Raw genomic sequence first — 17065 nt, 5'->3', positions numbered from 1 at the left:
GAGCAGTAGTCTCACTGCTAGAAGAAATCTCTGCAACAGTTTTTGAGTGGCTGCTCATGTGCCTGTGATTCCTAGTGGACTCAGCTAAGTCACTGATCAGTTGCCATGCTTCATCTGTGGTCTTGTACTTTTTCAGAGAACCATTACTAGCACCATCCAGTGTAGTTTTATCCCAAGGCTTCATGCCTTGAGTGAAGTAGCTTATCAACACTAACCTATCAATCATGTGATGGGGGCATGCGTCTAGAAGGTTCTTAAAGCGCTCCCAGTACTCATAAAGAGTCTTTGATTCTCCTTGAACAATGTAGGAAATCTCTTTCCTCAATCTATCTGTAACTTCAACTGGAAAGTATTTTTCCAGAAATTCTCTCCTGAGCGTATCCCAGTTGATAATAATTGCTTCAGGTTGGGAGTAGTACCACTCTCTCACTTTTCCCTCAAGAGAAAACAGGAAGGCGGTTAACAGAATAGAAGTTTCATTTGCACCATGACGCCTTACAGTAGAACAGGCTGTCTGAAAATCCCTGAGGTGCTTGATGGGCTCCTGAGCAGGTAAGCCATGAAACTTGGGCATCAAGTTGATTAGTACAGTCTTCAGTTCAAAATCTGCAGCCAGAGTTGGATGATGCACTTGATACGTCTACAGTGTAAAATCTGGAGCTCCAGCTTCCTGGAGAGTAATCCTCCTAGGTGCTGCCATGTTATCTGCACGTGAATCAACTGAATTAGTAGTAAAGGAGCTTGTTTCGCTCTCAGATGGCGGTTTAGATTCGTCCTCAGATGAGATTGGTGAATCGATAACAATTATTAGCAAAAGAAATCCATCATCATCAACAAAAATCATCAAAACTACAATCTTTCTTCACCAAACAGATCAAACAAAGTAGTGAACCCAGAGACGAAGACATGCAAAAATGAAAGATGCAGGAACAAGCACTAATAAAACCCTAAGGAAGCAAAAATTATCAGGCACACATCATAGCAAAAGAAATGCAGGGATCACCACAAAGATGCAAGCTTTTTCAAAGATAACCATCAGACAGAACGACACAATCTTTTTTTTGAAGGGCTCAATATTCTTAAAGACAAAAGCAGTAAAAATCACATGCAACAGTGGAGACATACAAGAAGAAAACTAACGAAAGCGTAAAAGGGAAAAGAAAAAACCAAACCTGTGAAGGATAAAGAAGCAAACGATCAAATCTGTGTTCTCGAGCAAAGGAGATGGAAAGCTTGGGAGCATGTAAACCAGAAGATATTAGAAATGGCAACGACGGAAACCCAAATACCCTGGGACTGAACAGAAAAATTTTGAAGCGTAAGAGGAACAGAGAAAGCGAAGCACTGCAGTAGATAACGAAGGGAAAGGAGAGGAAGAAACCGAAAACAAGTCTTTTGAAAAAATTCAAAATAAGATGTAAAAGAGGGAAAAATGGAACGGCAAAAGGAGTAAAAGGAGTTAATAGGCATTAAACCCTCGCACGTTTCTAAGGAAACAAAAACGCGCGCTACAGAGGAAAGAAACGCTTCGCATTTTATTAAAGGCCAAACCTGGCAGGAGTTCTGCAAGAGATCGACAAAGGATAAATGCTCGAGCTCGACTTCCTCAAAGGATCGAAGTCTAAAAGACATGACCTTAAAAGAAAAAGTCGAGCTCAAGCAGGGGCACTGTTCATACCCTGGGTCGAGCTATCCAACCTGGGCTGATTAAAGACAAAGCGACCGACCTCTACAGGTCAGGTGTCCCGACCTCTACAGGTCAGGTGTCCCGACCTCTTCTTTAAAGAGTTCGGCCAAATCACCGCAAGAAGCCCAAGAAGGCCCAAACAAAGGGATCCAGCCCAATATAAAGGTAGCTAAAGCCTAGAAAGATAAAGGCGGTTCCCCTCAGAGATAAGATGACTTCACTTAAAGATAAGATAAGATAACTAACTTATCTTATCTAGAAAGGTCAGCCCACACTACTATTAATACACTGGAGCACCCAGGTATAACTCATACTCTGATTCTACAAAAAACCTACTTAAAGCCCATGATAACTTAAGCATCGGAGTCTCTTGTAGGTACCACCACCCTTCGGTGACGAAAAATCAGCAGCACCACCAAATCCAACAAGTCAGACACGACAGCTCCGGCGACCACAGCAGATCTCACCCGAGATCGACCTTCTGTTTCAGGTAACCCTCGGAACCATACCTTAGTAGACTCCAGCTCGGGGTATCAATACTTGTCATTTATGGATGCGTACTCGGGATATAATCAAATTCCAATGTATAAGCTGGATCAAGAAAAGACATCTTTCATCACGCCAAGAGCAAACTATTGCTATGTGGTTATGCCTTTTGGGTTAAAAAATGCAGGAGCCACATATCAAAGGCTAATGAATAAGGTGTTTGCACCTCACCTTGGGAGTTTAATGGAAGTCTATGTAGACGACATGGTAGTGAAAACCAAGGATGAGGCCGACCTCTTGACCGACCTCTCGCAAGTCTTCAACACCATTAGGATGCATGTGATGAGATTGAATCCTACAAAATGCACCTTCGCGGTGGAGGCAAGAAAATTTTTGGGATTTATGCTTACACAAAGGGGGATTGAAGCCAACCCCGACAAGTGCAAAGCAGTCCTAGAAATGAAAAGCCCAACTTTCTTAAGGGAGGTCCAGCAGTTGAATAGCTGACTTGTAGCTCTCTCCAGGTTCTTGGCGAGATCAGCATTAAGATCCCTACCACTCTTCTCTCTACTAAGAAAAGGATGCCAGTTCAAATGGACTCCTGAGTGCGAAGAATCATTCCAGGAGTTCAAAATTTTTTTAAGCCAACCTCCCATTCTAACCCGACCTAAAGTTGGGGAAGAACTCGTCCTGTATTTGTCTGTAACCGACAAAGCTGTAGCATCAGCTCTAATACGGGAAGACGAGGTCGGGCAGCATCCTGTGTACTTCACCAGTAAAGTCCTACAAGGCCCTGAATTAAGGTATTAAAAACTTGAAAAGTTTGTGTATGCCTTAATTGTAGCCTCTCGAAGGTTACGGCCTTATTTTCAAGCACACACAATAAGAGTTCGAACGAACCAGCCCGTGAAGTAAATTCTTCAGAAAACGGATATTGCGGGTAGAATGGTTCAATGGGCCATAGAGCTATCCAAGTTTGACCTCAAGTACGAAACTCGGACGATAATTAAAACCTAATGCCTCACCAACTTCGTAGCAGCATATGCAGGAGATCAAGAGGAAGCCTCCACCACATGGGAGCTATACGTAGATGGATCCTCCAACAAAGTCGGGAGCGGTGCAGGCATAATATTAGTCAACCAAGAGGGAACCCAAGTAGAAGTCTCCCTCAGATTTTAATTTCTAGCTTCTAACAATCAGGCATAATATGAAGCCTTGATTGCAGGGCTAAAACTGGCCGAGGAAGTTGGTGCGGTCAAAGTAGTCATGTTCAGCGACTCTCAGGTGGTGACCTCCCAAATAAATGGAGAGTATCAGGCTAAAGATCCCAACATGAAGAGGTACTTAGACAAAACCTTGGAGCATCTTAGGCATTTTACAGAAACCGAGGTCAAACACATAACTCGGGATCTCAACAGCAGAGCAGATGCCCTCTCCAAACTGGCAAGTACCAAGACGGGAGGAAATCATAGAAGCTTGATCCAAGAAACTCTCCAAGAACCCTCAGTTGCAAAAACAGAGGGCAGACAAGACGTCCTTGAAGTATTCGGATTGGACCTCGGATGGATGAACCCACTAATTAAATACGTGAAATTTGACATCCTACCCAAAGAGGAAAAAGAGGCCAAGAAAATCCGGAGGGAAGCACAAAACTATACTTTGGTGAGAAATATCCTCTACAAAAGAGGAATATCCACACCACTATTGAAGTGTGTCCCGACTTCAAGAACGACAGAAGTACTAGAGGAAGTCCATAATAGTATCTACAGAAATCATCTTGGAGCAAGGTCGTTAGCTAGAAAAGTCATCCGAGCCGGGTTATACTGGCCGACCTTGCAGAAAGATGCGATCGAGTTCGTAAAGAGGCGTCAACAATGCCAAATGCATGCAAACTTCCACATCGCTCCTCCTGAGGAGCTCATTAGCATAACTTCTCCATGGTCTTTTACAAAGTGGGGATTGGACCTATTAGGTCCCTTTCCCCAAGCGCCTGGACAAGTAAAGTACCTAATAGTGGGAGTAGACTACTTCACGAAATGGATCAAAGCAGAACCATTGGCCACCATCACCGCCCAGAGAATTCGAAAATTCCTCTACAAAAATATTATCACAAGGTATGGAGTCCCCCACTCCATTACCACTGATAACGGAACTCAGTTCACAGACTCCACCTTCAGAAACCTGGTAGCCAGTATAAAGATCAAGCATCAGTTCACCTCACTAGAACACCCACAAGTAAATGGGCTGGGTTGAAGAAAATGTTGCAAGACGTAAAAGGGGCATAGGCTGAGGAACTCGCTCAAGTACTATGGGCATATCGAACTACGCCTCAGTCTGCCACAGGGGAAACACCCTTCCGACTTGCTTATGGCATAGAAGCCATGATACTAATTGAAATAAATGAGAAAAGTCCAAGGGTGAGCTTCTACGATGAGGTTGGCAACGTACAGGGGCACAAAGAAGAACTCGAGCTACTCCCCGAAGTCCGAGAACAACCCAGATAAGAGAAGCAGCACTGAAGCAAAGGATGACAAACAGATACAACAAGAAAGTCATTCGAAGACGCTTCACCCCAGGTGACTTGGTCTTGATCAGAAATGACATCGGAGTCAACAAGTTGGGGGAAGGAAAGCTCGCTGCTAATTGGAAAGGGCCATATAAGATAAATGAAGTCTTAGGAAAGGAATACTACAAGGTAACCGACTTGAGCGGTACCGAGCTACCTAGGTCGTGGCATGCTTGTAATATGAAAAGGTACTATAGTTAAAAGTGAACTCCCTCCCTGATGTACTCTTTTTCTCGACTTCATGGTTTTTTCCCAAAAAGAAGGGTTTTCCTAAAGGGGGTTTTAACGAGGCATCAAAGTGGAGGCTAAGGGGCAACAATTTTTAACCCCTTAGTAGCAAAAAGTATCTTCGTCAATAAATAAAGATCTTTTTCTGCATCTCTTTATAAATTCCAATAGTTATTATCATTTTCCTATGAAACGTGCCGACTTAAGCTCGATAAAATGTGAAAATCCCATGCCCGACCTACGTGGTCGGCAGGATAAAACGATGAGGTACAAGTCGGTGTAAAGAGGTTACACGGTCCATCGCAGTAACTCGGAATCCCAAAACCTAAAACGACTACCTAGTCAGAGGAACTGAGAAAATAGAAATACATCGCAAAAATAACCTAAGTTACAGAAAACTCAATAAACGAAAATTGGGTACAAGGTATACAAAAAAGGGACAATAAAAACATCAAAAGGGTTTGGAAAACCTAAGACAATTTGGACAAAACACAGCCTACCCAGATAAAAATATTTTTTCCAAAAACAAAAAGATCAAAAGGGTTTTTCATAAAAAAACCAAACAAGGGAAAAATTGTAAAAAGCATGCACACGACAATTAATCTGAAAACCCCTTATCCAAAAACAGAAGGCGGGGGGGGGGCAGGAATTAAAGCAATTTTTTGTTAACGGCCATAAAAGGCCAAGAATGTTAGAGTCAGCCATCTCAAACAACAGAAAAAGATAAATTGTTCAAAGAGGGGCCCACAAACTGGGCCCCTGATGAGCGGATAATTTATACCCTTTTTGGCATTGTTTTTACATAGTTTTTAGTATGTTTTAGTTACTTTTTATTATATTTTTATTAGTTTTTATGCAAAAATCACATTTCTGGACTTTACTATGAGTTTGTGTGTTTTTATGTGATTTCAGGTAATTTCTGGCTGAAATTGAGGGACCTGAGCAAAAATCTTATTCAGAGGCTGAAAAAGGACTGTAGATGCTGTTGGATTCTGACTCTCCTGCACTCGAAGTGGATTTTCTGGAGCTACAGAAGCCCAATTGGTGCGCTCTCAATTGCGTTGGAAAGTAGACATCCTGGGCTTTCCAGAAATATATGATAGTACATACTTTACTCAAGATTTGATGGCCCAAACTGGCGTCCAAAGCCAGCCTAAAACTTTATGGTGTAAAACGCCCAAACTGGCACCTAAGCTGGCGTTTAACTCCAGGAACAGCCTATGCATGTGTAAAGCTCAAGGCTCAGCCCAAGCACACACCAAGTGGGCCCCGAAAGTGGATTTCTGCACTATCTACACTTAGTTACTCATTTTCTGTAAACCTAAGTTACTAGTTTAGTATAAATAGCACTTTTTACTATTGTATTGAGATCTTTGGACGTTTAGTCCTTAGACTTGGACTTGGAGGCTGGCCATTCGGCCATGCCTAGACCTTTTTCACTTATGTATTTTCTACGGTGGAGTTTCTACACCCCATAGATGAAGGTGTGGAGCTCTCCTGTTCTTCATGAATTAATGCAAGTACTATTGTTTTTCTTTCAATTTCACGCCTACTTCTTCTCCAAGATATACTCTCGTACTTAATTCAGTTAAGTCAGAATGAAGGGGTGACCCCTGACAATCACCCAATCTTCGTTACTCGCTTAGCCAAGATCCGCGTGCCTGACAACCACAAAGCGGTCTACATGATGTTCAACGTAGTCATTGGATGACAGCTGGAGTATATTCTCTTAGGTATCTCATACACGGACCGAGTCCATGAGATTATTATCTTCGTGGTATAGGCTAGAATCATTGGCAGCATTCTTGGGATCCGAAAAGTCTAAACCTTATCTGTGGTATTCCGAGTAGGATCCAGGAAGGGATGACTGTGAAGAGCTTCAAACCTGCGAATGTTGGGTGCAGTGACAGTGTGCAAAAGGATCAATGGATTCTATTCCGACGCTAGCAGAAACCGACAGATGATTAGCCATGCGGTAGCTATGCCTGGTATTTTTCATCCGAGACGAGAAATCCGACAGTTGATTAGCCGTGCAGAAACCGTAGAGGACCATTTTCACTGAGAGGATCTTACAGCTTGCCATGGAAGGGAGCACGCATGGTTGGAAGAAGGCAATAGGAAAGCAGAGGTTCAGAAGCAACAAAGCATCTCCAGACGCTTATCTGAAATTCCCACCAATGAATTACATAAGTAACTTTATTTTATTTTATCTTTTATTTGTATTTTAATTATCAAAATCTCATAACCATTTGAATCCGCCTGACTGAGCTTTACAAGATAACCATAGCTTGCTTCAAGCCGACAATCTCCGTGGGATCGACCCTTACTCACGTAAGGTTTATTACTTGGACGACCCAGTGCACTTGCTGGTTAGTTGTACAGAGATGTGAAAAGTGTGAATCATGATTTCCCACTACCAAGTTTTTGGCGCCGTTGCCGGGGATCGTTTGAGTTTGGACAACTGACGGTTCATCTTGTTGCTTAGTGTTCATACCCAGGGTTAAGCTATCCGACCCGGGTTGTTTGACGCCAAGTCGACCGACCTCTTCAGATCAGAACTACCCGACCTCTTCTCAAAGAGCTCGACCAAACCACTACAGAGGCCCAAGAAGGCCCAGACCAAGGAACACGGCCTAAATCTAAAGGCAGCCAAAGCCTAAGAAAGATAAGGACGGTTCCCCCTAAAGATAAGATAACTCCACTCAAAAATAAGATAAGATAACTATCTTATCTCCAGAAAGGTCACTCCACACCATTATAAATACACTGGAGCACCCAGGTATAATTCATACTCTGATTCTACTAAAAATCTGCTTAATACCCTTGCTAACTTAAGCATCGGAGTCCCTTGCAGGTACCACCACCCTCCGGTGGCGAAGGATCAGCATTACCAACAAGCCCAATAAGTTGGACGCGGCGGCTCCGGCCACCACCCACAAGTCGGACACATCAACGCCGACCAGCACAGAAGATCTCGTCCGAGATCGACCTATAGTTTTAGGTAACCCTCGAAACATTGGCGCCGTTGCCGGGGAATCTGGAAGTCATCCCATCGTCATGGTGGACAACCTTGACAACGACCACAATTCTGATTTGGAGAACAGAATGCCACATAAGAATGCAGAGGTTACAATAGACGATACTTTGCAACCTAACAAAGACAAGAATTCACCAAACATGGGAGCCATGGAGGCATTTCAAGATCGCCTAAAACAACTTGAAAAAGAGGTCGAGTATCAACGGGATGTCGAAAGAGATCTACGAAGGGAAGCTAGGCGACGCCGCGAGTTAGAGGACAAGCTCCTAAAACTCGAAGCATATCTCAAGGCCAAAACTACTCGATCCGGCCACAAAAATAGCTCCCGTAAGGACCAAGACCCATTCACCAAAGAGATCATGAAGACCAAAATCCCAAAGGACTTCAAACCTCCCGACATGACTCTATACGATGGCACAGCAGATCCCAACCATCACCTCAGTAATTTCAGAAGTAGAATGTACCTCATTGACGCCTCAGATGTAGTTCGCTGCAAAGCCTTCCCGACTACCTTAACAAAAACAGCAATTAAATGGTTCGACAATCTGCCCCCTAGGTCCATATCAAGCTTTGACGACTTAGCCAAGAAGTTTCTGGCTAGATTCTCCATCCAGAAAGACAGAACTAAGCACGCCCCAAGTCTATTAGGGATCAAACAAGGAGATCGGGAAAGTCTCCACAGCTACATGGAAAGATTCAACAAAGCATGTCTGGACATACAAAGTCTACCAACAGAAGTATCCATTATGGGTCTCATCAATGGCTTACGAGAAGGACCTTTTAGTCACTCAATATCAAAAAATACCCCACATCCCTGAACGAAGTGCAAGAACGAGCAGAGAAATACATCAATATGGAGGAAAACTCTCGACTAGGAGAGACCTCAAAGTCCGGATTCTCCTACTCCTCCCGAGATAAGGACAAAGAATCCAAGAAAAAAGAAGATCAGCATGGAAAAAAGATCAAGAAAGATCACAATTACACCCCTCTTCGGGTGTCTCTTGTAGATGTCTATCGAGAAGTATGCCATACTGAAAAGATACCCCCAGCTCGCCCACTCAAAAGCAAAAAAGGAGGAGGAAATCGGACTGAATATTGTGAATACCATCAAATCTATGGACATACCACCAACGAATGCTTCGACTTGAAAAATGTCATAGAAAAACTGGTAAGAGAGGGAAAACTAGACCGGTACTTAGCCAGCCGAGCAAACGAACCAAGTAAAAGAAGAAGGGACGAAGATGTCGGATGAACTGAACGACCACCTCGTACTCCAGAGAGGCATGTCCACATGATACACGGAGGATTTGCGGGAGGAGGAATCTCTAAATCATCTCGCAAAAGACATCTTAAAGAAGTATATCATGTTGAGGGAGGAAAAGAACCACCCGACATTCCCACTATCACTTTCACTAAAGAGGACGCAGTTGGCATCGTCTCGGGACATGACGATCCCATGGTCATCACTATCATATTGGCCAACGCTAATCTCTACCGCACACTGGTAGACTAGGGAAGCTCGGCCGATATCTTATTCAAAAATGCCTTCGACATACTCGGCCTAGAAGAAAAAGAACTCAGAGCATATCCAAACAGCCTATTCGGGCTGGGAGACACTCCGATCCAACCACTTGGATACATCTCACTACACACAACCTTCGGAAAAGAAAATCGCCCAAGGACACGCAACATAGATTACATCGTGGTCAACGTGAGTTCATCCTACAATGCCCTAATAGGTCGGACAACATTAAATCAGCTCGGTGCAGTGGTCTCGACTCCACACCTGTGCATGAAATTCCCAACCGCAGAAGGAAGAGCTACGATAAGAGCAGATTAGAAGACGGTGCGCCGCTGTTACAACGAAAGTCTAAACCTTAGAGGCAGAGGAGAAAAATTCGACACCATCGAACTCGGGGGAGTTCGAGGGCGGGAAGAACTTTGTCCACAACCTAAAGGCGAAATAGAAAGTTCAGATCGGAGATGTCCCAGACAAAACAACCAATATCGGCACAATCCTAAAAAGAGACATAAAGAAGTCACTCATACAGTTTTTAAGAGACAATGTTCTCAGGCATAGACCCTAAGTTAATGTGCCACAAGTTGGCAGTTTACCCAGGATCTCGGCCAGTATAGCAGAGATGCAGAAAGCTCAGACCAAAATGATCCCAAGCTGTGAAAGAGCAAGTACAAGCTCTACTGGAGGCAGGATTCATAAGAGAAGTTAAGTACCCACTATGGCTAGCTAACGTCGTTTTGGTGAGAAAATCAAATGGGATGTGGCGGATGTGCACCGACTACACTGATCTCAACAAAGCCTGCCCAAAAGATCCTTATCCACTCCCAAGTATCGACGCTCTAGTGGATGCCTCCCCCGGATACAAATACCTCTCGTTTATGGACGCCTATTCGGGATACAATCAAATCCTGATGTACCCACCTGACCAGGAAAAAACCTCATTTTTAACCCCAAAAGTAAACTACTGCTATATCGTCATGCCATTCAGACTCAAAAACACAAGAGCCACTTATCAAAGATTAATGAATAAAGTCTTCTCAGACCACATCGGGAAAATCATGGAAGTCTACGTGGACGACATGTTAATAAAGACACAAAGTGAAGAGTCGTTACTGTCCAACCTCACCCAAGTATTCGATACTATAAGCAGGCATGGCATGCGGCTAAACCCTGCAAAATGCACCTTCGCAGTAGAAGTTGGCAAATTCTTGGGTTTTATGCTCACACAAAGAGGAATTAAGGCAAATCCGGATAAATGTCAGGTCATACTCAACATGAAGAGTCTGACCAGCGTTAAAGAGGTACAGCAACTCAATGGAAGATTGGCAGCCCTGTCCAGATTTCTAGCTGGATCGGCAATACGATCCCTCCCCTTCTACGCCACCCTAAGGAAGGGAAAGAGGTTTGAATGGACAACAGAGTGCGAGTAGTCCTTCCAGGATTTCAAAAGGTTCCTGGGACAACCACCTATTCTAACTCGGCCACGGAAAGGAGAACCACTTGTATTGTACCTCGCAGTAGGAAATCGGGTAATAGCCGCATCACTGGTCCGAGATGACGATAGTGGACAACAACCTGTATACTTCATCAGCAAAGCATTACAAGGGTCCGAACTGAACTATCAAAAGATAGAAAAATTCGCTTACGCTCTCATACTAACAACTCGACGACTTCGTCCATATTTCCAAGCCCACATCATTAGGGTTCAGACCAACCAGCCCATAAAAGGCATTTTACATAAAACAGATTTAGCAGGAAGAATCTTGCAATGGGCAGTCGAGTTGTCCGAATTCGACCTTCAATATAAAGCTCAGACAGCCATCAAATCACAGTATTTGGCCGACTTTATTGCAGAGTTCATGGACACCCCGGAAATTCCTACAGAATGGAATCTCTACGTAGACGATTCCTCAAAAAAATGGGAAGTGGCATAGGCGTAATAATAGAAAGCAACCAGGGAACCCAAATCAAACTTTCCCTCAAATTCGGGTTCCCTGCCTCAGACAATCAAGCCGAATATGAAGCACTACTGGCTAGTTTGAAGCTGGCTATGGAGGTTGGAGCTCAGAAGCTTATCATCTTCAGTGACTCACAAGTAGTCACCTCACAAATAGCAGGGAGTTATCAAGCCAAGGATCCCACCATGAAAAAGTACTTAGACAAAACCAGGGAACAACTCGGACAACTTGGAGAATATGAGGTCCGCCACATACCCCGGGAACAGAATGCTCGAGCTGATGCACTCTCAAAACTAGCTAGCACCAAACCAGGAGGCAACAACAGAAGCCTCATCCAAGAGATGCTGCAAAAATTGTCAATCTCAGAAGAAGAAAAGGTCCTAGCCATAACAGGTCTGGATCAAGGATGGATGACTCCTATAATTAATTACCTCAAAATAGAAACACTCCCTACAGATAAGAAGGAAGCAAAGAGGTTAAAATGGGAAGCACAATACTACACCATCATAAACAATACTCTATACAAGAAAGGGATTTCAACACCACTGTTAAAATGTGTGCCGACTTCCAACACAAAAGAAGTTTTAAAAGAAGTACACAGTGGCATCTGTGACAACCATCTTGGAGCACAAGCCCTCACCAGAAAAGTACTCCGGGCCAGACTCTATTGGCCAACTTTACAAAAAGAAGAATTGGAATTCGTAAAGACATGTCCACCATGTCAGAAGCATGCTAATTTTCATATCGTCCCACCAGAGGAGCTCATCAGCATAACCTCACCCTGGCCATTTACAAAATGTGGACTTGACCTCCTAGGACCCTTCCCCCAAGGATCAGAAACAGGTCAAGTTTCTCATTGTTGGGGTAGATTATTTCACAAAGTGGATTGAGGCAGAGCCCCTAGTTAACGCCACTGCTCAAAGAAGTCAAAAATTCTTATATAGAAATATTATCACAAGGTTTGGGGTCCCCTACTCCATCACCACAGATAATGGCACTCAATTCATAGACGCAGGCTTCAGAAAATTGGTGGCCGACATGAAAATAAAGCACCAATTCACATCCGTAGAACATTCCCAGACCAATGGACAGGTAGAAGCTGCCAATAAAGTTATATTAGTCGGGCTAAAACGGAGAGTACAGGATGCAAAGGGAGCCTGGGCTGAAGAGCTCCCACAAGTCCTATGGGCATATCAGACAACTCCATACTCTAACACAAAGGAATCACCTTTCCGATTAGCTTACGGAATGGAGGCAATGATCCCAGTAAAGGTTGAAGAAGAATCACCCAGAGTAATCCACTACAATAAAGAGGCCAATCCCCTACTTCAGAAGGAGGAACTCGACCTACTTCCAGAAATTCGAGAAAGAGCTCGGATCAAAGAAGAGGCGTTAAAACGTCGAATGGCCTAAAGATACAACCAAAAAGTAGTACAGCGAGATTTCGCCGAGAACGATCTCGTCTTTATCCGAAATGATATCGGAACAAGTTGACCTGGAGAAGGAAAGCTGGCAGCAAACTGGAAAGGACCCTACCGAGTCGTAGAAGTACTCGGAAAGGGATACTACAGGCTGACCGAACTCGAAGGGCGAGAGATTCCAAGGTCATGGCACACCTACAACTTAAGAAGGTATTACAGTTAGGAAGTAATAAAGATCTTAGGATGAGGTGCACTCTTTTTCCTGAAAAAGGTTTTTTAAGGAGACACCGAGCCAAGATCCATGAACTACCTGACTTAGAGGGATAAAATGCCCACATGTATATACTTGCATTTTCTTTATTTTGAATAAATTTTTTAGATTTTCTACAAATACTCTTATCAAGACGCATTAATCTGAAACGCAAATAATTCATCGCCCGATTATAAAGCTACAGATCGGCAGAAAGTGAAAATCAAATTCACTGCTCGATCACGATAAAGACCAACGAAGATGAAAACCTCAAAAGGTCGACCAAACGGGGATCAAACCCAATTTCTATAAAATCGACAAAGACGAAAAAGCGACAAAAACAGAATAATGCAAGAAGTTATCGAAAGTGATCCATAGAAAGGACCTGACGAGGTCTTAATAAAAATGGGTTGCTAAAAATAACTTAAAGACAGGCCGACGTAAAGAATTCGGACTAGTCGACCACAATAACCAAAGTTATAAAAAGTAAATCCCTGGAAAGAGGCCTGGCCAGCCCTAAAAAAGAGGATTACTAAAAATAACTTAGAAAGGACCAACATGATGAAGTCGGCCCAAACCAAAAAGTTATAAAAGTAATCCATAAAAGAGACCTGACAAAGGTCCAAATGAAATAGATTACTAAAAATAACTTAGAAGGGACCGACATGATGAAGTCGGCCCAAACCAAAAGGTTATAAAAGTAATCCATAAAAGAGACCTGACAAAGTTCCAAATGAAATGGATTACTAAAAATAACTTAGAAGGGACCGACATGATGAAGTCGGCCCAAACCAGAAAGTTATAAAAGTAATCCATAAAAGAGACCTGACAAAGGTCCAAATGAAATGAATTACTAAAAATAACTTAGAAGGGACCAACATGATGAAGTCGGCCCAAACCAAAAAGTTATAAAAAGTAATCCATAAAAGAGACCTGACCAAGGTCCAAGAAAATGGATTACTATAAATAACTTAGAAGGGACCGACATGATGAAGTCGGCCCAAACCAAAAAGTTATAAAAAGTAACTCATAAAAGAGACCTGACTAAAGTCCAAGAAAATGGATTACCAGAAGGGACCGACGTGATGAAGTCAGCCCAAACCAAAGGCTATAATCCAAAGAAAGAGACCCGCCAAGGTCCAAGCAAAATGGATTACTAGAAATACCTTCAAAACATGATCAAGTTAAAGAAGTCAGAAGGCAGGCGCTATAAAGGACCCAAGTCGGACCCAAAAAGCCAGGACCTCAAGAAAATCAAGAAAGACAGACACCATATCAGAGAACGCAAAAAAGACTAGTTGCACGAAGCTAGCTTCAACTCAAACAGAAAACAAAACACAAAAAGCAATCAAAAGAGATTGGACAACAAGGCTTCAACACTCTCAAGATTCCAAAAGTTTTAAGAAAAATGCAGACAAGCATATCACAAAAGAAACAAGGTTGTTATAATAACAAGACTCAAGAGGCCACCTGAAGTCGACCCCAAGAGGCTTAAAAAACTACCTTTGTTTTTTCAAAATAAGGTTGCTAAAAAAGCAACTAAAAATATCCAGAAGTCAAGACCATAAAGCTACAACATAAAAGAGTTCAAAGCCCACAGGCCGGGCTATACGCAAATACATCAGAAATAATTAGAGAGAATCCAAAGACTTTCCAGTAGCAGCATCCCGAGGTGAAGGAGGACGAGTCTGAAGAGGTACCGCATCTACCGTCCCATCATCCCGGTTCAGGATCTGGACATCGGGATCAGGCTCAAGCTGACCGACTTCAGCTGCCAGAGTTGAAGGAGACAGGGCAACGGAGACTTTGGCAGAAGGCACAGGAGGAGGGTTGATGAGCGGATATTTTATACGCTTTTTGGGGATAATTTCATATAGTTTTGAGTATGTTTTAGTTAGTTTTTAGTCTATTTCTAGTAGTTTTTAGGAAAAATTCATATTTCTGGACTTTACTATGAGTTGTGTGTTTTTCTATAATTTCAGGTATTTTTCTGGCTGAAATTGAAGGAGCTGAGCAAAAATCTGATTCAGGCTGAAAAAGGACTGCTGATGCTGTTGGATTCTGACCTCCCTGCACTCAAAGTGGATTTTCTGGAGCTACAGAACTCGAAATGGCGTGCTTCCAATTGCGTTGGAAAGTAGACATCCAGGGCTTTCCAGCAATATATAATAGTCCATACTTTGCACAAGAATAGATGACGTAAACTGGCGTTCAACGCCAGTCCTCTGCCCAATTCCGGCGTCCAGCGCCAGAAAAGGATAAAAAACTGGAGTTGAACGCCCAAACTGGCACAAAAACTGGCGTTCAACTCCACAAATGGCCTCTGCACGTGGATTGCTTAAAGTCTCAGCCCCAGCACACACCAAGTGGGCCCCAGCACACCAAGTGGGCCCCAGAAGTGGATCTCTGCATCATCCATCATAGTCCACTCATATTTTGTAACCCTAGGCTACTAGTTTAGTATTTAAACAACTTTTAGAGACTTATTTTGTATCTCATGACATTTCAGATCTAAACTTTGTATTCTCTGACGGCATGAGTCTCTAAACCCCATTGTTGGGGGTGAGGAGCTCTGCTGTGTCTCAATGAATTAATGCAAGTATTCCTGTTTTCCATTCAAACATGCTTGTTCCTATCTAAGATGTTCATTCGCGCTTAACTGTGATGAAGGTGATGATCTGTGATATTCATCACCTTCCTCAACCCATGAACGTGTGCCTGACAACCACCTCCGTTCTATATCCGATTGAATGAGTATCTCTTAGATTCTTTAATCAGAATCTCCGTGGTATAAGCTAGAACTGATGGCAGCATTCATGAGAATCCAGAAAGTCTAAACCTTGTCTGTGGTATTCCGAGTAGGATTCAAGGATTGAATGACTGTGACGAGCTTCAAACTCCTGAAGGCTGGGCGTTAGTGACAGATGCAAAAGGATAGTAAATCCTATTCCAACCGGATCGAGAACCAACCGGTGATTAGCCGTGCTGTGACAGAGCGCGTGAGCATAGTTTTCACTGGAAGGATGGAAGGTAGCCATTGACAACGGTGATCCACCAACACACAGCTTGCCATAGGAGGACGTGCGTGCGTGAATCAGAAGACAGAGGAAAGCAAAGATTCAGAAGACAAAGCATCTCCAAAACTCCAACATATTCTCCATTACTACACAACAAGTAACTTTTAATTTATGCTCTACTGGTTATTCATAATTCAACTGATAAACATAATTGACTTCCTGACTAAGATTTACAAGATAACCATAGATTGCTTCAAACCAACAATCTCTGTGGGATTCGACCCTTACTCACGTAAGGTATTACTTGGACGACCCAGTGCACTTGCTGTTCAGTGGTACGCGTTGTGAAAAGTGTGATTCGCAATTCGTGCTACCAAGTTTTTGGCGCCGTTGCCGGGGATTGTTCGTGTTTGAACAACTGACGGATTATTTTGTTGCTTAGATTAGGAAAAATCTTTCTTTTTTTTTTGGTTTAGAGTCTTTTATTATTTATCCCTTGTTAAAATACTTTAAACTTGTAGCTCAGTTATTTAGAACGTGGTGTTTATGTTCATGATAATTGGGTATCATATTTTAAAAAAAAAAAAAAAACCTTTTTCAAAAATAATTTTTCTATTAAATCCTGTGCCAAACTTTAATAAGGTCCCATAACTCATTTGGCTAGAACATTAATTTGATTGGGTTAGAATCTTTTATACTCTTTTCAAAACCTTCTTTTTCAAAAATATTTTTTCTATTAAATCTTGTGCCAAACTTTAAGTTTGGTGTTTTCTTGTTGATTCCCCTTTGATTTTCAAAAATTTTGGTTTGGTTTTCTAAAATTTTAAGTTTGGTGTTCTTCCTTCATGTTCTTGTGTTCTTGTGAGTCTTCAAAGTGTTCTTGAGTTTTCCTTGTG

Source organism: Arachis ipaensis, chromosome B9 (genome assembly GCF_059453495.1).
Source record: "Arachis ipaensis isolate K30076 ecotype BB chromosome B9, ASM5945349v1, whole genome shotgun sequence".
Lineage (NCBI taxonomy): Eukaryota > Viridiplantae > Streptophyta > Magnoliopsida > Fabales > Fabaceae > Arachis > Arachis ipaensis.
Note: the sequence above shows the minus strand (reverse complement) of the source record.